This window comes from Plecotus auritus (genome assembly GCF_963455305.1).
Source record: "Plecotus auritus genome assembly, chromosome: 2".
Classification (NCBI taxonomy): Eukaryota; Metazoa; Chordata; class Mammalia; order Chiroptera; family Vespertilionidae; genus Plecotus; species Plecotus auritus.
Window position 1 is genome coordinate 204,063,205 of NC_137771.1, and position 21,458 is coordinate 204,084,662.

Genomic DNA, 21,458 nt, shown 5'->3' on the forward strand with positions numbered 1-21,458 from the left:
ATGGAAATATGAAAAAACTGTTAACAGTGTCTAATTTTTGACAACTAAGATATGGTCTCCTGTTCTGCTTTCTACTTTTCAGTATTTTGTGCCTGGTAAATAAAGAAACAGTTTAGAAATAAATTAGGTCATTATGTCCCAAACTCATAAGTTATGATGTTCAAATATGAGATATTGGGTTCAAATGCCTTTGGGAACTATAAAGCAAAGGTAATTCATTTAATGTCATTATGAAGGTGAGTTTACAATATTTCTTAGTGTAAGTTAGCAAATGGCTTTTGTACAGCCTCTCTGTATATGGATCTGTTTCTCTACAACAAGAGCAATATACCAGATCAAGATACCAGAACTACAAGTCGAACTAGGCCCTGGAATAGAAGTATAATTCCAGACCTACAGCTCCATCCAGCCTGTCCATAGCATTACTGTTTTGATGATAACAGCAGATACTAGTGAGAGGCATGATTTCTGTTTCCACAATACCTAAATAAAGATGAGAAAAGAACACACTGGTCTCTCTGGAGGTTAAATAGGAAAAGGCGGGCTTGACTTCACTAATAAATCTAAATGTTCTAAGCAGTCTGTGGATAGAATCTTTGATATGTACATCTAAGTAGTTACTTTGTGTGAAAATCAGTAGAATGATTTTTCAAGCAGACCCTATCAGCATTTTCTTATTTCTATTAAATACATGTCATTTACATAGTAATTTGTAGAGACCTAAATAAACTTTTTGATATAGTTTACTGTGAATTTTAATATATTTGAGAAATAAAAAAGACCTTACTCTAGTTAGTGACAAACTAATGTTTGCATATTCCTTGAGATTATAAAGGTTTTTCATATATATTTCCATTCTCATAACAAGCCTGTGAGGTTAGAGGAGCTATTATCTCTATTTATAAATATGAGGGCAGTAAGGCACAAAGATGTTAAATGAATATCACAATTCAGCAAATAAGAAGTTGGGAATTCAAGCTCAGTTCTGACCACCAATTCAATACTTTAACATCCATTGATTGCCTGCTGATACTGAGATGATTAGTCTAATTTTTATACTTCTATAGTAACATTTTAGTACGTCTTACATAAATCTCAAAAAGAACACACAAGTTCTTATTCCACAAAGACTTTAGTCTTTGGGACAAGCACTATGAATATTTGTGGGGCAGAAAACAAGTGCAAGTTAACTTTCCTTAATCTCTACATAAAAGCCTAAAATATTTGTTGCTAAAGTAAAATATTATCTGAATTTCACAGGGAAGAGTATCATACAATGTACATTATGCAAATATTTTACCATTACAAGTGACATGATAATGAACAGAGCTAATTGCAATCCTAGGTTTTCATGAGATACAAATAATAGTGATAATAGTTACCAGGTAATTTCAACTATGCAATTAACTCATGTCAGCCTTGCACATATATAAAGAACATAAAAAAAATAGCTTTTAAAAATAATAAATTCACAGAAGAAACTTTCAGAATTGTAGCTTTTGGGTTTAAGAAATCTTTAGAACAGAGTTTGATTATAAATCTGTTTCAAGTATGATGTTGTTCCATAATGTCCTCATTTCTTTTTTGGTTTTGCCACTTACTACAAAGTTGTAAAAATCAAATGTAAAATGACTTATCAGCAGAGCTTCTTAATGATGAATGTAAATAAAATCCCTGAATTTTAAATGAGCCTCTTACACACAGAAATTCTCTGCACATTTTAAAATTTCCCAGTTTGATTTGTATTCTTAAATTGTCCTGAAATCCTTTTATGCAAATCAACCAAAAGGCTGAAGGACTGGTCACTAAGACGTGCACTGACCACCAGGGGGCATACACTCAACGCAGGAGCTGCCCCATAGTGGTAAGTCAGTGTGCTCCCACAGGGGAGCTGCGCTCAGCTAGAAGCTAGGCTCACAACTGGCGAGCGCAGCGGCAGTGGTGGGAGCCTCTCCTGCCTCCGGTGCAACACTAAGGATGTCCTACGGACGGCTTAGGCCTGCTCCCCTGAGGGCTCCGTACTGCAAGAGGGCTGAGGGACACACCCACACCCCCAGTGCACCAATTTCATGCACCGGGCCTCTAGTCTGCTTATAAATATGTACTAGGTATTGAGTATGACTCTTTTACTAATATTTTGTAGATATACACCTTATGTGTGTATAACCTTTTAAACTATACATATAAGTGAAATAAATCAGTCAAAGAAAGACAAAAAATAAACTATACATACAAAAGAGTGTATGAAAGTATTTTTAGGAAGCACAACCCTAAGTACTATACTTAGGAACCCACTATCCAACCTAAAACCTGGATTGTGACCAATTTTTGTACCAGCCTAAGGATTATTTTCCCATCCCACCTTCCTGCCTGTACTCCACAGGTAGCCACTATCCTGTATTTTATGTTTTATCTTTCCTTATCTTTAAAAAAATAAGGTCATCATATGTCTACATCACTAGGTGATATAGTCTTTTAGTCTTGCTTGGTTTTGAGCTTTATAAAAAGGTTGTCTTGCCCTAGCTGGTTTGGCTCAGGGGATAGAGCATCGGCCTGTGGACTGAAGGGTCCCAGGTTCGATTTGAGTCAAGGGCACATGCTGGGTTGTGGGCTCAATCCCCACTAGGGGGCGTGCAGGAGGCAGCCAATCAATGATTCTCATCATTGATGTTTCTATCTCTCCCTTCCTCTCCAAAATCAATAAAAATATATATATTTTTAAAAAGGTTGTCTTACTGTATATAGTCTTCTGGTACTTTTTTTTACTTGATATTATATTGAGTGAAATATTTATAGATATTTCCATGTTGTTTCATGTAATTCAATCCTTTTTCACTGCTATATAATATTCCACTGTATCACTGTTTCATAATTTATGTGTTCATCTTTCTTCTATGGAGATTAAGCCAGTGTTTTGCTATTATAATCAATGATTTCACAAATTGTTTTTTTTTACTATCTTATATATATATGCAAAAGTTTCTCTAAAGTATATCTGTAGGAGTGAAATTACTGGAGAGTTCGGAATAAAAATGTTTAACTTCACAATTTATGGCCAAATGGTTTTTGAAAATACATTGCTTCTATATATACTTCCAAAGTGTGATCAAAATTCCCTATTATAAGGGACCCTTACTATAAATTTTATCTTAAAAGTGATATTTGTCCTTTTGCTAAATGGTAAATCATGAGCATGACTATTGAACTATATTAAATCTGCAGTGCTTCTCATAAAATCTTTCTAGATGTAAAATATAATAATAAATCTTGTGTTTTAAATGCCCTTTAAGTGAAAATTAATCTTAGCAGTTAATCTAAGAAAATTAATTCATTTTATATAAGTACTAGTGGCCCGGTACACGAAATTCGTGCACAGAGGGGAGGTTCCCTCAGCCCAGTCTGCACCCTCCCCAATTGAGGACCCCTTGGGGATTGTCCGACTGCTGGACATCCCTCTCGCAATCTAGGACCGCTGGCTCCTAACCGCTCACCTGCCTGCCTGCCTGATTGCCCCTAACCTCTCTGCCTGCCTGCCTGATAGCCCCTAACTGCCCTCCCCTGCCGGCCTGATCTCGCTCCCAACTGCTCTCTCCTGCCGGCCTGATCTTGCCCCCAACCGCCTCTGCCTGCCTGATTACCCCTAACTGCCCTCCCTGCCAGCCTGATCTTGCCCCACTGCCCTCCCCTGCTGGCCTGGTTACCCCCAACTGCCCTCCCCTGCCGGCCTGTTCTCGCCCCAACGGCCCTCCCCTGCTGGCCTGATCTCGCCCCCAACTGCCCTCCCCTGTCGATCTGGTTGCCCCCAACTGCCCTCCCCTGCTGGCCTGATCTCGCCCCCAACTGTCCTCTCTGCCTCAGCCCCCACCACCCTGGCTTTGTCCAGAAGGAATTCGGACATCAGGAAGATGGCCAGTCGACCCAGTCTAATTAGCATATTACCCTTTTATATAGATAGATTATATAGAATAGGATTGCTTAAATGGGTGGGGAAAAGCCTCCTTCAGCAGGAGGAGATGCTCTTGGCAGACAAAAGTACATAATCCCTATATCTGGACTGATAGCCAGCCATATGCACTATACTGCCAAACCAGTCATTAAAAAATTGAACCATGCCCTAGCCGGTTTGGCTCAGTGGATAGAGTGTCAGCCTATGGACTGAAAGGTCCCAGGTTCAATTCTGGCCAAGGGCATGTACCTTGGTTACAGGTACATCCCCAGTAGGGGGTGTGCAGGAGGCAGTTGATCGATGTTTCTCTTTCATCAAAAATAACTATCCTTTTCCCTTCCTCTCTGTAAAAAAAAATCAATAAAATATATTTTTAAAAAAACATTGAACCGCTTTCTTACACCTTACACCAGGGGTGGGCAAACTTTTTGACTCGAGGGCCACAATGGGTTCTTTTTTTTTTTTTTTAATATATTTTATTGATTTCTTACAGAGAGGAAGGGAGAGGGATAGAGAGTTAGAAACATCGATGAGAGAGAAACATCGATCAGCTACCTCCTGCACACCCCCTACCGGGGATGTGCCCGCAACCAAGGTACATGCCCTTGACCGGAATCGAACCTGGGACCCTTCAGTCCACAGGCCGATGCTCTATCCACTGAGCCAAACCGGCTAGGGCCACAATGGGTTCTTAAACTGGACCGGAGGGCTGGAACAAAAGCATGGATGGAGTGTTTGTGTGAACTAATATAATTTCAAAGTAAAGGAGCGGAGGGGAGAGCAAGAGAACCGGATAGAACAGCCGGATCTGTCCCGCGGGCCATAGTTTGCCCACGGCTGCCTTACACCAAACAGCTGTTGCCCTTAAAACCCCTCCTCAGCCCCCACCTTAGGTTCTGCCTTCACAGTTCACCCAGATTAGGTTCTGATTGGTCGGTTTCTATGCCAGTCAGCGTCAAAAGTTCCGCCTCCTAGGCAGCCATTGGCTCCTTGCACTTCACCCAGATTTGGTTCTGATTGGTCGGTTTCTATGAAAATCAGTGTCAAAAGCTCCACCTCCTAGGCAGCCATTGGCTCCTTACAGTTCACCCAGATTTGGTTCTGATTGGTTGGTTTCTATGCCAGTCAGCGTCTCTGGGCCTGATCAGAGAGGCAGGTCTGATCAGCAGCCCCCATGGAGGCTGGGAGAGAGAGCTGTGGTTGCTGGTGAAGCCCAGAGAGAAAGAGAGAGGCAAGGGCCAATCAACAGCTGCCACAGAGGCTGCGGATCAGACCCTGCCTCTCTCCCCCCCCGGGTCTCTCTCCGGGCCTGATCCACAGCCCCCTCGGCAGTCAGTGTGGGTCGCTGTGCCCGCAGCAGCGGCAGTCAGTGCTGGGTCACCTTCGGTTGAGCCTTCAGTCATTTTGGACGTTACGGACCCTGGGTTTTTATATATTAGGATAATAGTGTATCGATCTAAACTTACTTTAATATCCCACATGTTCTGTCAAATGGAGAACTAATTTGGCAAATACTAATCATGTTAGGGTGCAATATGATTTTTATTTTACTGGACTCGAAAAGCACAAGGTCCTTTTCTTACAATTCAAGTTTTTATATTAGTTACAGAGATATATCAAGAATACTTGTTTTCAGAATAAAATTTTTATGCCATTGCACTAACTCTGTTTACAGAAACCATACTTATCCTAAGAATCTTTCATCTAATTGCCCTAGGTTTTTCTCTGATAATCTCCAAACAAGCTTCTTAAATTACAATGTTAATCTAAAGCATTACCTAAATTGCTTTATCCTAATTTAACACACATCAACATTCTAATTCATAATATGAAGCACTGTGAATAGTTTTAATAATCTGATGCTAACAAGAAATGGCATAAGTGGAAAGATAAAATTTTGTTTCTTTCCCTATAGGAGGTAGTGATATTTTTTTCTTTAGAGCAATTTAAAAAGAACAAAATTTTGTATCAGCCTCAAACACAACTAACCCTGGTTGGTAGTCTGGCGGAACAGTAAGAACAGGGTCCTTGAGAGCTGGAGTCAAGCCACACTTGATGTCTATTTGTAGTATAACAAAGTAGGCTAATGGTTATGACCCACTCTTATACCCAAACTAGTGACCCAGTGCACGAAATTTATGCACCGGGGCAGGGGTGGGGGGCGTGACCCTCAGCTCAGCCTGCACCCTCTCCAATCTGGGACCCCTCGGAGGATGTCCAACTGCCGGTTTAGACCCAATCCCACAGGATGTCCCTCTCACAATCCGGGACTGCTGGCTCCTAACTGCTCACCTGCCTGCCTATCTGATTGCCCCTAACCACTCTGGCTGCTGGCTTGCTTGCCCCCAGCTGCTCCCACCCCCGCCGGCCTTCTCGCCCCAACTGCCTCCCCCTGCCGGCCTGATTGCCCCCAACTGCCCCCGCTGCCGACCTGCTCACCCCCAACTCCCCCATCCACCAGCCTGATCACCCCCAACTGCCCCCCACTGCCGGCCTGCTCGCCCCCAACTGCCCCCCCTGCTGGCCTGCTTGCCCCCAACTGCCCCCCCTCCCCCGCTGCTTGACCCTCCTGGCCTGATCACTCCTAACCACCTCTGCCTCCAACCCGCCACCATAGCTTTGTCTGGAAGGACATCTGGGTGGGTCTCCCGGAAGGTCATCCAGGAAGGTCTCCTGGAAGGTCTCCCAGTCTAATTAGCATATTACCCTTTTATTAGTATAGACTAGAGGCCCAGTGCACGAAATTCGTGCACAGGGGCGGGGGGGTGTCCCTCAGCCCAGCCTACACCCTCTCCAATCTGGGGCCCCTCGAGGGATGTCCGACTGCCCGTTTAGACCCGATCCTGGTGGGATCGAGTCTAAACGGGCAGTCGGACATCCCTCTCACAATCCAGGACTGCTGGCTCCCAACTGCTCACCTGCCTGCCTTCCTGATTGCCCCTAACCACTTCTTCCTGCCAGCCTGATCACCTCCTAGCCACTCCCCTGCCAGCCTGATTGATGTCTAACTGCTCCCCTGCCAGCCTGTTTTCCCCAAACTCCCCTCCCCTGCAGGCCTGGTCACCCCTAACTGCCCTCCCCTGCAGGCTTGATCGCCCACAACTGCCCTCCCTTGCAGGTCTGATCCCTCCCAACTGCCCTTTCCTGCTGGCCATCTTGTGGTGGCCATCTTGTGTTCACATGGGGGCAGGATCTTTGACCACATTGGGGGCAGCCATCTTGTGTGTTGGAGTGATGGTCAATCTGCATATTATTCTTTTATTAGATAGGATAGAGGCCTGGTGCATGGGTGGGGGCCAGCTGGTTTGCCCTGAAGGGTGTCCCGGATCAGGGTGGGGGTTCCCTTGGGGCATGGGGCGGCCTGGGCGAGGGGCCTGTGGTGGTTTGCAGGCTGGCCACGTCCCCTGGCGACCCAAGCAGAGGCCCTGGTATCTGGGATTTATGTATCTTCTATAATTGAAACGTCGTAGCCTTAAGCAGAGCCCTGGGCCGGCCAGAGCGTGTGGAAAGCTTGGCTTCCTCCATTGCCAGGGAAACCCAAGCCTCCCTCCTGCTCTCTCTGTGGCTTTAGCCATCTTGGTAGGGTTAATTTGCATACTCACTCCTGATTGGCTGGTGGGTGTGGCTTGTGGGTGTAGTGGAGTGATGGTTAATTTGCATATTACTCTTTTATTAGATAGGATTCTTCTGATGACTTCTCTGAGCACCCTGAGAATAATTTGGAGTCCCTTTGGTTATATGTGTTCCCTAAATTATTTATGTTGAAAACATTTGTTTTATGTTGGGGGCACTGGTAGAAAGACTAAATTAGGGAGTCTGAGTACTTTGAATATAAGATTATTCACAAAACCTTTCTGTTTTTACTCTTCTTGGCAGAATGCTTGATAAACCTTTCAGTCACACATGATATAATTTGAGGTTTGATTACTGATGAGATACTTCAGGTAAAGATTGTTATGACAAAATAATCACATGATCTGAGATCATATAGAAGTAAAAGTAGGACACATTCCATTTGCATGGCACTTAGAGTTCCTCTTTCCTGGCTCTTAGGCTGCCTCAGTAGTCTCCAACATTTATTCATTGCTACCTGAGTCTAAGTTGCCTATAACTTCTTACTCTGTGGCCACACCCTTAGTTTTCTCCTGCATTGCTTATAAAGTAGCTGGTCAATTCCTTGTCTCCAGCCCTACCTGTGCTGCTGAGGGACTCTTTAAAAGGCCCCCCATTTCTCTCCATCTATTCAAAGCACACATCCTTCTCTCCAAAGCTGTTACACTTCCACATATATTTCCCAAATGGTATCATAATTTAAAAGGGTTTCAATCCTCACTGACCGCTAGAGAACATTCTTTGGACCATGTGTGGCCCTGGAATTCCCAGAGATTGACCAGATAGCCTAAATACTGAAGTTAAATATCATAATTTCTAAGATTCCAAATGATAGATCCCAACCAATTAACAAATATGTATTTCACTGAATTTTAATTATCCACTGGTTATTTCCTACTTCCCAATGTTTTTCTTGGTCGTGAATCATCATTCCAGTTTTGACCCTCCTATTCTAACTGCCTGAAAACGTATTAATTACCTTATTTTTCTCCTTATTGCACAACTCTTCTAATACTTTTAACTAGTAAATGTTTAACCACTTGCTCTGGAGGGTTGGGGATGGGAAGTGACCCAGGTCTGTATTGTCTGCCAATTTCTATAGTATAAATACTCCCACCATGGCTGATTTGAAGCTGTATCAATGAATATGAAGTTGGAGTTGATCATAGCACAATATTATATAGTATTTCAATCATAGAGATTCCATTGATTTGAATAACTTTAAGAACATAATACTAAAATGTAGTAAAATAATTAGAAAGTGATGAGTTTTGAATATTTATTACTTTTGTTTTTAATATCTTTTATTTCATTAAAGATTTTATGTGCTGTGTTTAACAACAGACTGGCAAGACTCTTTTCTGCTAAAAAAAATATATATATGTGTCCTGGATATTGTCTATTGGACCTTGATAGTCATCTCTACCACCTTCTAAACATCCTCCCAATCATGGGAAATGGAAGAATAAAAACCACCTTTCCCAGAATTCTTTGCAGCTGGAATTTTGGATGTAATTTAGATTCCACTGATGAGATGACCTGGTGTGAGGTTTAGAAAGTAGAAGCTATAGTTCTTCTGTTCAATAGCCAAGCTCTGGTAAACTGAATGTGTGAGTGTCTGACTCCAGGTTCTCCTTTGTAGTCTCTAGCTTTGTGGAAGTGAGGCAAGCTGCCTAATGACAGCCCCTTGATTTCAGCTATTCAGAGACTTCCAATGCTTTTGTAATTACCTAATTCCCCATATTAAATACCTGTCTGCTTGAAGCACCTACATTTTTTTTCTTCCTGCAGAGAATCCTCATATAACATGTATCCTTAGCTGCTGCTTGTTTCCTTCATGTGACATCAAAAGGAAACATCAAAATAATCATTAGCACTGGTCTACTTAGTCTGTTTGACTATATGGTTTCTCATTCTAAAGTTTCTCTCATGGTACTTTACATTTCATTCACATCTTAAAACTATGCTGTGGCATTAAACAAATACTATCCTTCATAATTTTTTTCAATAGATCTACTGGAACGAACTGAGGAAATGAATGCCCAGTTAAGTGAGGAGAAAGAGAATAATAGCTCTTTATTATTATTGCTATTTTTATAACATCGGAGCTCTAATGGTGAATAATGACTAGTCATTTTCTGTTTGTTTTTAATTTATATCTCCTCTCAAGTCTATTGGATTGGAGCCACATTTCAGGGAAAATGAAAAAAACAAACACTTGTTTTTCTTTTAAGAATATCCAAAGAAAAGGATTCTGCAAATGGTAGTAATTCCTTCTTTTTTATGGCAGCATAGTATTCCATTGTGTAGATGTACCATAGTTTTCTGATCCAGTCATCTGCTGACGGGCACCTAGGCTGTTTCCAAATCTTAGCTATTGTAAATTGTGCTGCTATGAACATAGGGGTGCATATATCCTTTCTGATTGGAGTTTCTGGTTTCTTAGGATATATTCCTAGGAGTGGGATTACTGGGTCAAATGGGAGTTCCATTTTCAGTTTTTTGAGGAAACTCCATACTGTTCTCCACAGTGGCTGCACCAGTCTGCATTCCCACCAGCAGTGCACGAGTCTGGATGGAATTAGAGAACATTATGCTAAGTGAAATAAGCCAGTCAATGAAAGAAAAATACCACATGATCTCACTCATTTAGGGATAATGAAAAACATTATAAACTGATGAACCAAAAGATAGTTACAGAGGCAGTAAAGCATCAAACAGACTGTCTAATTACAGCGGTAAGGTTAGGGAGAGGTGGGGGAAATAAGAGATCAACTGAAGGACTTGTATGCATGCATATAAGAGTAACCAACGGATGCAAAACATTGGGGGGTGAGGGCAGGTATGGGAGTCGGGTGGGGGGGAGGCAATGGTAAGATATGTACACATATAATACCTTAATAAAAAATTTGAAAAAAAAATTTAAAAAAAAAAGAAAAGGATTCTGGACTTTCCTTTGTTAGCCTATTACAGTGTTTAACAACTTTTCTCAGGAAATATTCCTTACAACTATATCTAAATCTCTCTTTCTGCATTTTTTTTTTTTTTTTGGCTTGAGTTCATCCATGAGAATGGGGAGAGAAGGGAATTAGGCAATGATAAACATATTACTCTGAGATAAAATCTACTTTTCATTTGTTTCCTATTTATATCTTTCTTCTTATCTTCAGGACTTTATCTTTTCTTCAGGTCTCTCCTCTGTTATTTTTGTTTTGTTTTTCCAGTTCTATCCAGCAACCCCTTAGAACATCTCCTTGCCAGATTTTTTCCTAACCACAGAACAATGTTTGCTCCTGATGGAAGTCTTCTGTTTCATAAAGAAATCATGTAATTATCTTATGGACAAAAATCTTTAGATATTTTTCCAGATAGTCCCTTGGTTTTCCCATCTCATTTCCTTCTGCTCTCTTTGTACCTGATAATGAATTTGTTATAAATATTATCATATATGCAATCTAATGATAGACACTGTGAAGGCTCATTATGCTTTAATGTCTTTCACAGTGTTTATTTAGAGAATAACAAAATCTCTGAAGCAATGCAATATGTAAAGTAGTCTGTGCATGGGCAAGTATACGTTCAATTTCCTTGCTCACCTTGCAGAGTAACTTATTTGTTTGTTTTATTTTGACCAATAGAACCAACCAAAGTCAATAAATAAGAACTAAAGATAATTTACTGAACTATCTGAAATAACCCAAAAATGAATGGCCTCATTTTTAATTAGTTCATCTCAGGGTAAAGAGATACATAGTGGAGGGTGGATGTGAGATTATAGAAATAAGAGCAAATCAGAAATTTATCTTAATATAAAATGAGCTCAACTATTAGGAAAAAAGACACAATTTTAGAGTAAAAAATCTTAAAAGGAAATATAAGAAGAGAGAAAGAAGAAAGCATATTCTACTAAGTGTTAAATCTTCTCATGATTTGAATGACCTTTTCTCTAACCGCATCTTGTCATCTTAGAGTTTCCAACCATGACCAGTACATCAATTGCCATCTGTTATGGACTAAAAGTCTGTGTCCCTCCCCACCCTCACCAGATTCATATGTTGAAGCCTAAGCATTCAAATGTGTGGCTGAGTTTGGAGATGGGGCCTTTAAGGAAGTTAGTAAAGTTAAACAAGATCATAGGATGGGATCCAATAGGATTAGTGTCCTTATAAGAAGAGGCATCTCACACATTCTCTCTCTCTCTCTCTCTCTCTCTCTCTCTCTCACACACACACACACACACACACACACACACACACACACACACACACACAAACACACACACACACACACACACGGCAAGAAGGTGGCTATCTATAATCTAGAAAGAGAATAGTCATCAGAAACTGAATCAGTCAGCCTCAATCTTGATCTTTGATCTTAGACTTCTTTCTAGCCTCCAAAATGGTGAAAAAATAGTGTCTGTTGTTTAAGCCACCCAATCTATGATATTTTATTTATTTTTTATTTTCAATTGTAATTGTCATACATTATATTAGTTCCAGGTGTACAACATAGTGATTAGACATTAATATAACTTACAAAGTGACCACGCTGATAAGTCTAGTACCCATCTGACACCATACATAGCCAGAACAGATTGATACACAAATCAATGCAAGGCAGTATATGTATATCCCACAGAACATCTTCCCAGTCATCAGTTTCCTGGTATGATGCCTCTTGATTTCAGCAGTTTTTAGTATATTTTACCATGTTGTACAACAATCACCATTATCTCATTCCAAAACATTTTTGTCACCCTAAAAGAAACCTTTACACATTAGCAATCAATCCCATTTGCCCTTCCTCCAGTCCCTATCAACCTCTAATCTGTTTTCTGTCTCCTTATTTGCCTAATTTGGATATTCCATTTAAAGGCAGGAGGCAGGGAGAGGGGTCATACAATATGTGGCCTTTTGTATATGACTTCCTTTATTTGGCGTATTTTTAAATCCATCCATGTTGCACACATATCAGTACTTTATTCCTTTTTAAAAAATCCTCACCCAAAGATATGTTTGTGGGGGATTTTTTTGGTGTTTGTTTTCCTTGAGAGAGAGAGAGAGAGAAACATTTTTGTGAGAGAAACATTGATGCGTTGCTTCCCATACCCACCCCTACCTGGGATCAAACCCACAACTTAGGTATGTACCCTGACGAGGAATATTTTTCGACGTTCCAACCAACTGAGCCACCCAGCCAGCGCAGTACTTTATTCCTCTTTATGGCTGAATAACATTCCATTGTTTGTATGCTCCCCCCCCCCACCATTTACCAATGTTGATGGACATTTTAATTGTTTCCAACTTTTGATTGATACTTCTTGATTTTTAGTACTCAAGCTGCATTCAATGTCAATGTTTTTCAGAGATATTTATATAGGAAAAATTTATATTTCCATCCTCAAAACTCAATACAGCATTTTAAACAAAATGATGTGTGAGGAAATTAACGGTTTATATTCTAACACATAGTTACTTTGAAAAGCATGCTGAGGGCCAATGAAGGGAAGTCCATGTGGGATATTGCTGGAGCTAAGAAAGAGATCACAGTCATCCATAGTGCATAAAGTTTACAGTAAAAAGTCTTGGTTTAGGTTCTTCAAAAGCAGAAACCTAAGACAAGGATTCAAGTGCAAATACCTTTTTGGCTAGTGATCTAGGAAATACCAATAAAGGAAGTCAGTGTAGAGTACAGGTCTCAACATTACTCCCCCAGAGGGATGAGGGAGCAGCAGTCCTTATTCTGGTCAGTCCCTGGGTGAGGACTGCTCCCACAGTTCTACCCGGTGACAAAGACCTAGTAGCTCCCATGGACTCTGAGAGCCCTCAGGCAAAGAATCTCTGGTGCTGGCACTGGAAATCAGCTATGGGCCAGAAAGGCCAGGGGAGATATGGACAGTCACAGATGGTGTCTGCTGCTGTGTTAATCAGGGTCCTTCAGAGAAGAAGAACAAACAGAACCAATACAGGAGGAGATATAGGAGATATATTATAGAAATTGGCTCATGCTATTATGGAGGCTGAGAAATCCCACAATCTGCCATCTACAAGCTAGAGAACCAGGAAGCCACTGGTGCAATTCAGAACCTTCCTGGGGCCTGAAGGACCAAGAACCAGGAGCTCTGACAGGACAAGAGAAAATGGATGTCCCAGCTCAAGAAGGAGGAGGAGCCCTGGCCAGTTTGGCTCAGTGGATAGAGCGGCGGCCTGTGGACTGAAGGGTCCCAGGTTCAATTCTGGTCAAGGGCATGTACCTTGGTTGCGGGCACATCCCCAAGGAGGTGTGCAGCTGATGGATGTTTCTCTCTCATCGATGTTTCTAACTCTCTATCCCTCTCCTTTCCTCTCTGTAAAAAATCAATAAAATATACTTAAAAAAAAAAAAAAAGGAAGGAGGAGGAAATGTATCCTTCCTCTGCCTTTTTGTTCTCTTCGGGCCCTCAACAGATTGGATGATGCCCACGCACATTGGTGAGGGTGATGGGTGATCTCTTTACTCAGTCTACTGAATCAAATGTTAATCTCCTCCAAAAATACCCTCACATGCCCATAAATAACATTTTACCAGCTATCTGGGCATCACTTTAGGCCAGTGAAGTCAACACATAAAATTAGCCAACATAGCTACATAGGACATTCAAGTAGCGCACTTTACTGCACACAAAGCAATCGTTAATAACTGTATTAATTTTTTGGTGATCAGAAAGTGATAATCGAGCAATTTATATCTGAACATGAACATTTTGTTTATTATATTCAGGCTTTTTACTCTATTGTGTTACAGTTTAGGAAATGCTTATGCATTGACCAATAGCCATTGCAGTTTTTCCCACTTAAAATAATGGCAAATAGAACACCATCAGCGTTTGTTGCATATAACACCTGATAGTCAGGACTGGCGTACTCGTGTTTAGAGGAAATGCCTGTAATCAAGTGCTCTACTCCAGGTCAGATCCACAGTGGGAAAAGAGACACCCTTGTGCATGCACCGCAGGGGGTAGGAAGTGCTTCATTGCACAGTCCGAGAGAGTGAGGAGGAAGAGCAGAAAGCAGAGGGGTCCTGATTGAGGGATGTGAGGATGGGATGTATGGCAAACCCACAGTGTAATCTTTGGAGCTACCCTTCCCCAGTCAGCATTTAAACTTATCATTGCTGAAATGATCTTGGGACAACAGGAACTGGGCTCTATCTTTATATGACCACTAGAGGCCTGGTGCATGAAATTCGTGCATGGGTAGGGTCCCTAGGCCTGGCCAGCGATCAGGGCTGATCTGCGGGGTGACCAGTGGGGCAATCGGGGCCCCCGCTCGCACCCGCCTTGGCTGGCCTGGCACCGCCCCCTTGCCAGCCTCACCCCCCCGCCACCGCCGCCAGTCGGGGGGCCTGCGGGCTGGGGGCATCTCCTGCGTTGAGCATCTGCCCCCTGATGGTCAGTGTGCATTATAGTAACCGGTCATTCTGCCGTTTGGCCAATTTGCATATTAGGGTTTTATATAGATGGATGAGAACTGTTTTTGCTAAATAACGGTGTCCTCTAAATTTTTAGAACAAATAAGACATACAGAGATAGTAGTTTATCAGCTACTAAGTAATGTTGTTGCAAATCCTTAGTAAACCATTTATAAAAAAATCACTCCCAATAATGCATGCATAAAATAAACATAAACACAGAAGATATTTTTCTGTTTCCTAGGGTTTCAACCCCTTTTACCACCACCTCAGAACACACGCGGGACATGGTACCTCTCTCCCCACCAGCTTCTGGCTGCCGGGGCAAGGCTGCAGCAGGTCCCTATGGTTGCTAATGACCACATGGCCTTGTTTTGTTTTGTTTTGTTTTGTTTTGTAGAATAACATTAATGGTTATATTTAAGCTATCTTAAAGTTTTATTTCTATCTAATGGGAAAATGAAACAAGACATGTCAGTGGAAACTGTTTCATATTAAACGATCTACTAAACAGTGGTGTTTGTGGCATAAAATCACTGAAAAGGTACCCATACCTTTATCACATTTTCCTGATGAGAGTATAGCTTTGAAATGGCATTCTCAGTGATTAAAAATGTAACATTTAAACCACCACCACCCAAAAAATGAGTTAGAGTGGAAGGGCTGGGGCTGAAGGTGATGGAAAATGAAGAGACGGCTCCCCAGGGGATTCAGAGACCTACCCCCCTGTGGCCATGACCCTGCACCGCTCCAACATCAGCTGCAGCATAACTGACCAAGAGCCCTGCACTGAAACCCATCGCTGCGTTTGTGGGGAGACCAGGATTCCAGCAGGCTATTCCCAGCCTACGACTGAGTGCTGCAAAGACACTAAACGTCAAGACAAGCCGAGTCCTGGGAGATGGGGACTTCCCTAGCCCATGACTGGCTCAAGGACTCCATGGCAGCCTTGCTGAACCCTCCTTAGACTGTAGGTGACCTAGGATGTTTCCGTCAAACTTTCCTTCTCTGTCTCCTTCAGTCAGAGTCAGGCTTGCATCACAATGTGATGGCTCCCCAGCTTATCTGCCTTCCTCTCCATCTTCTCTCAAACAAATGTTTCCCTTACTAAAATCCTTTCACATCGAATCCCATTTTGGAGGCTTCTCAGGGGACCCGGAATAACACACTTTCTCAGTTTACAACCACTGATTTAGATTCTCCGTGCCCAGAATTTCTGGCCCTGTGTTAGAAATAGAAAGCTTATACCACTCAGTTTTACATGTTCTTCAGAATATTCCTCTAACCAGGTGGCTGCTTTCTATGACGTTATCTGCTACTCTTTATAATTTCCCCTAAAATAAGCTCTTCCAGACTTAAATCCTGAACTTTAATTCATCTAATTAGTAATTATTCTCTAAATGGTGTCATAACCACAAAACCTTTTTTAAAAAGCAATTGGTTTCTTCTATATTTTTAAAAACATGCTTAATTTTTTGTTACATTTTTGCTTGAGATGTTATTTTTAAGACAAAACCAAAAAGATTATCTAGGTTCTGAAACACTGTTTGGTGATGTGATGATTCTCAACTTTTATTGGGTTCAGAGACCCTTCAGGAACCCAGTACTGGCCTCAGAAAAAAAATTAGGCATGAAAATTCTTACACAAAAATCTCAGGCTAAGGGTCTTTCTAGGCTAAGGAGCATTTCACAGTGTCCTACTTGCTTCTCATACTATTTTTGCTTGCTAATCTGAGCTGCTTTTGAAAAGGGAAAAGTCAAATTTGTTGTCCACACTGATTCTTTGGAATGTGTAAGTCAACAGAACAACAAATGTAAGTCTATATAACTTATATGTGTTATAATATTGATGATTACTTTTTTCACATAATCTTCAGATCTGAAGCAGAGAGTTTACAGCGGAAGTTAATGTGGGAATATGGAATGTAGGCTCTGGAGACAAACTTCCTGGGTTTACATTCCATACTGCCGTTCCTTAAATATACCAAGCACTCTCTCACCTCAGGGCCTTTGCACCTGTGGTGCCCTCTTCCTGGACACCCCTCCTCTCAAATATTTACATGGCTCATTCCTTCACCTCTTTAGCTCTTTGCTCAAGTGTGACCTCATCAGAGAGGCCTTCCCTACAGGAGCCTATTCTCCATCACTCTCCACCCTGACTTGGCCTTATATTTTTTCATAGAACTATCACCACCAGCTTTATCATCTGTTTATTTGCTGTCTGTGTCCTCCTTAAAGGACATAAGCCCCATGTAAGCAAGGATTTTGCGCACACACACATCTGCTTCTGGTATTAATATTCTAAATTATTTTTAACAATGAGTATGCTATTCATCTTTTAATAAGAGTTAAGTGACTGTTCAAAGCAAATACTTTGGTCTGCAAAAATATAGTATGGAAGTATCTATTGATTTAGTTATCTTGGGATTGCAATAAAACTTCCAATATAAAAAATGTATCCAAAAGTTCATAATGACCGCTGATGCTTAAATAGTGCTTACTGTTTTAAATGCTCTAATAGCCCATAACACAGGCAGCTATTTTCTCCATGTTACAGATAAAGAAGCCTAGGCACGAAAAGTTTGTAATCTACCCAAGATCACCCAGTTAACAAATGGCAGAGCCAGGCCCTAGCTGGTTTGGCTCAGTAGATAGAGCATTGGCCTGCAGACTGAAGGGTCCAGGTTTGATCCTGGCCAAGGGCACATGCCCAGGTTGTGGACTCCATCCCCAGTAGGGGGCGTGTAGGAGACAGCCGATCAATGATTTACTTTTATCATTGATGTGTCTCTCTCCCTCTCCCTTCCTCTCTGAAATATATATATATTTTAAATGGTACAGCCAGGATTCAGGCACTGTGGTCTAGATTCAAGCTCTTCACCACTACTCTCTACAGCCTTTTTAGTACATGAAAGAGGAAAGCTGTGTGTATGGTCGGGAAAATATCAATGTTTTCCATTACTTGCACTTTCTACTTACAGTGCGAATATAGCACTGTTGTGGTTATTTAAAGTACCCAAATTGTTTTTTCTAAGAGTTAAAGACAAAATTACAAGGTTAATTGCTTAAACCCCAGACAATCTCAAAGCATTAGTAAAGAATTCTCATTGGCTGCCTCTTTCTTCCCCTCCTAAGCAGCTTATTTGTATACACATGGCACTGCATTGAATTTTCAAAATACCCTGAACTTCAGTCCAGAAATACAATTCCATAATACAAGCAATTACCTTGTAGAATTATCTTCTGAGAGAATGCAGCAAAGTCATTAAAGCTTTGGGCACGGATAGTCTCGCCTGACTAGGAATGCTTTCTGCGGGGAGAAAACCGGGCAAGCCTACCCTGGGGCCACAGCTTCTCCCGTTCCTGGTTTGTGCTGCTCTGGTCAAAATGATAAGGACCTGAGAGGGCACTGGGCTCCTTTCTGAAGCAGATATCACATTTTTTTTACGTATTCCATATGTCCAAAGAATTTAGGACACGGATTTACTGTGATCTATAATTTTGTACAAGATGCTGGAATGTTTGCCAAATCCATCTGTGAAAACAAGTTGGCAGTACTTCCAGGTTTCAAAAGCAGGTGTGAAGTAAATTTAAGGTTTGCAGGGTGATACGTACCTAAGCGAGGCTCTTGGATGCCGGTTTGCACTGAGCATCCAGTGCCAGGAATCCATGCAAACATAGACTGTGGGTTTCAAGAGCCTCTGCAAATAGCTACTTGCGTATCCTGCCACTTTTGCTTCATTTTCTGGTGCAAATGGCAGCTGTGCCAGTAAGTATCTGTGAATTCAACTGAATTGCAGTGCATTCTTTTTTTTATATTAGTAATTTTGGATTTCAGAAAAGTGGAGGTGTTGAAGAGTTTACAGATTTTTAAATTTTCCATTAATATTTTTAAAGACCGAAGTTTGACATTTTTCCTGAAGCATCTGCTTAAATCACTATTGATTGCCGACATCGAGTTCTAGAAATGAAAAGAAGTCCTGTCCCACCAATGTTCAAGCCAGGACTTAGCAGAGGTTCTCAGACAATCAGATCTATTCTGAGTTAAGGCAAGATCACTTTCCTTTAGAAAATAACAGGGGTCTATCGGGCACATTAAGTAGTGCTGATCTAGTCATTCCTGATTGGTTTAAGAATCCATTTCTGGGAGAGACCGAGACTGTAAGTTTTGGTTTGTTAACAAGAGGCTTAGCATCAGTGACTCAATTTTGGGCCTGTTGTATTGTTTCAAACATATCTTTATATATATTTTAAAAAGTGGAACATCTGCATTAAAGCATTTCTGCATTTACCTTTTGATAGTTATTCCCAAACTGCCCTACCAAGTTACTCTCCCACTAGTAAATATGCATGCATTTTTATTCTTTTTCTCTCAATAATGTGTAGTAACCAGGCTTTCATAGATCTACGTTGTTATTTTTAATGGCTACATATTCTCTTCTATGTGTCTATATTAGTTTGTTTAACCAATCCTCTATCAGGAAATTTAGGCTGTTTCTGATACTGCAGTATACATTTTGTCCATCTTTATATATGACTAGAGGCCTGGTGCACTAAATTCGGGCATGGGGGGTGTGTCCCTCAGCCCAGCGTGCACCCTCTCCAATCTGGGACTGCTGGCTCCCAACTGCTTGCCTGCCTGCCTTCCTGATTGCCCCTAACTGCTTCTGCCTGCCAGCCTGATCACCCCTAACCACTCCCATGCCAGCCTGATTGATGCCTAACTGCTCCCTTGCCAGCCTGATTGCCCCTAACTGCCCTCCCCTGCAGGCCTGGTCACCCCTAACTGCCCTCCCCTGCAGGCCTGGTCACCCCTAACTGCCCTCCCTTGCAGGCCTGGTCCCTCCCAACTGCCCTCCCCTGCTGGCCATCTTGTGGTGGCCATCTTGTGTCCACATGTGGGCATCCATCTTTGACCACATGGGGGCAGCCATCTTGTATGTTGTAGTGACAGTCAATTTGCATATTACTTTTATTAGATAGGATATTTACTTAGGATTAACTCCTGTAAGGGGAATTGCTGAATTCAAGGCCTTACACATTAAAAATTTTTCAATATATTGCCTAACCAACCTCCAGAAAAGCTGCACCAGTTTACACTGCCACCAACAAAATCTGTATCCTCACACTCTCTCACCAACGTGACTTTTTCACCTTTGCCAATATAACAGGGGGGGAAAAAAAGTCATCTCATTGAATTTGCATTCCTTTAATTGTTACTGAGTCTAAGGCTTTTTCAAATGCTTATTGTTATTTGCATTTCTTCTTTGAATTGCCTCTTTATGTCCTTTGCTCTTTTATCTATCAAGCTGATTACTTTGCTCATAATTTACTTGCAAAAGTTTTTATGCATTAAGAACATTAATTTTTTTTTTACATATATGCTTAACTATTTTCCCCAATTTTTCATTTCAGTTGTTTTTGGTGTCTTTTGATGTACTCAATCCTTTCTTTATTATTTCTAGATTTGGTAAATGCTAACGTCTTCCCTCAAACATTATATATTCTAACATTTTTCCTATTACTTTATGGTACTTATTTGTAAACATTTCACATTCTCAAAATTAATTTACTGTATGATATGAAGTAGAAATATATACTTATGTATATTAAATTATGTATATTAAATTATATATGTATATTTCAGATGGTCATTCAATTAACATAGCACCATACATTAAACAATCTGTATAATTCACCCATTGACTGGTATGATCTTCATCATACACTTAATTTATATATAAATATATATATATATATATATATATATATATATATGTGTGTGTGTGTGTGTGTGTGTGTGTGTGTATGTGTGTGTGTGTGTGTATGTATGTATGTGTGTGTGCATATATATATATATATATATATATATATATATATATATATATTTGACCCTTGAACAATGTGGGGATTTCGGCAGTCATAGATCCACATATAACTTTTTTTTTTTTAATATATTTTATTGATTTTTTACAGAGAGGAAGAGAGAGGGATAGAAAGTTAGAAACATCGATGAGAGAGAGATATCGATCAGCTGCCTCCTGCACGCCCCCTACTGGGGATGTGCCCGCAACCCAGGTACATGCCCTTGACCGGAATCGAACCTGGGACCCTTTAGTCCACAGGCCGACGCTCTATCCACTGAGCCAAACCAGTTAGGGCCACATATAACTTTTGATTCCCCCCAAACTTAACTACTAATAGGCTAACCCAGTACCTTGCCCCTCTTACTGATCTAGTGAGTGATGCATATTCTAGTTACCTCCCCGTCAACTTGGACCAATAGATAATACCTGATCAATGCACTTTAATTCAATAGTCTTTCCAGGACCTATGCATTATATGACCTAATTTTTAAAAGATGAGCTCTTAATTTCAATTACCATAATTTTTTAAGTTCTAGAATTTCCATCTGCTTTGTGTGTGCAGGTGCATGTACATGCTTTAC

General features: G+C 41.1%; 1 long non-coding RNA gene across 1 annotated transcript in view; it reads left to right on the forward strand.

Annotated features, from left to right (window-relative positions):
• LOC308242008 overlaps positions 1–21,458 on the forward strand; it is a 35,955-nt gene that overhangs the window by 1,260 nt on the left and 13,237 nt on the right. The window lies entirely within an intron of this gene.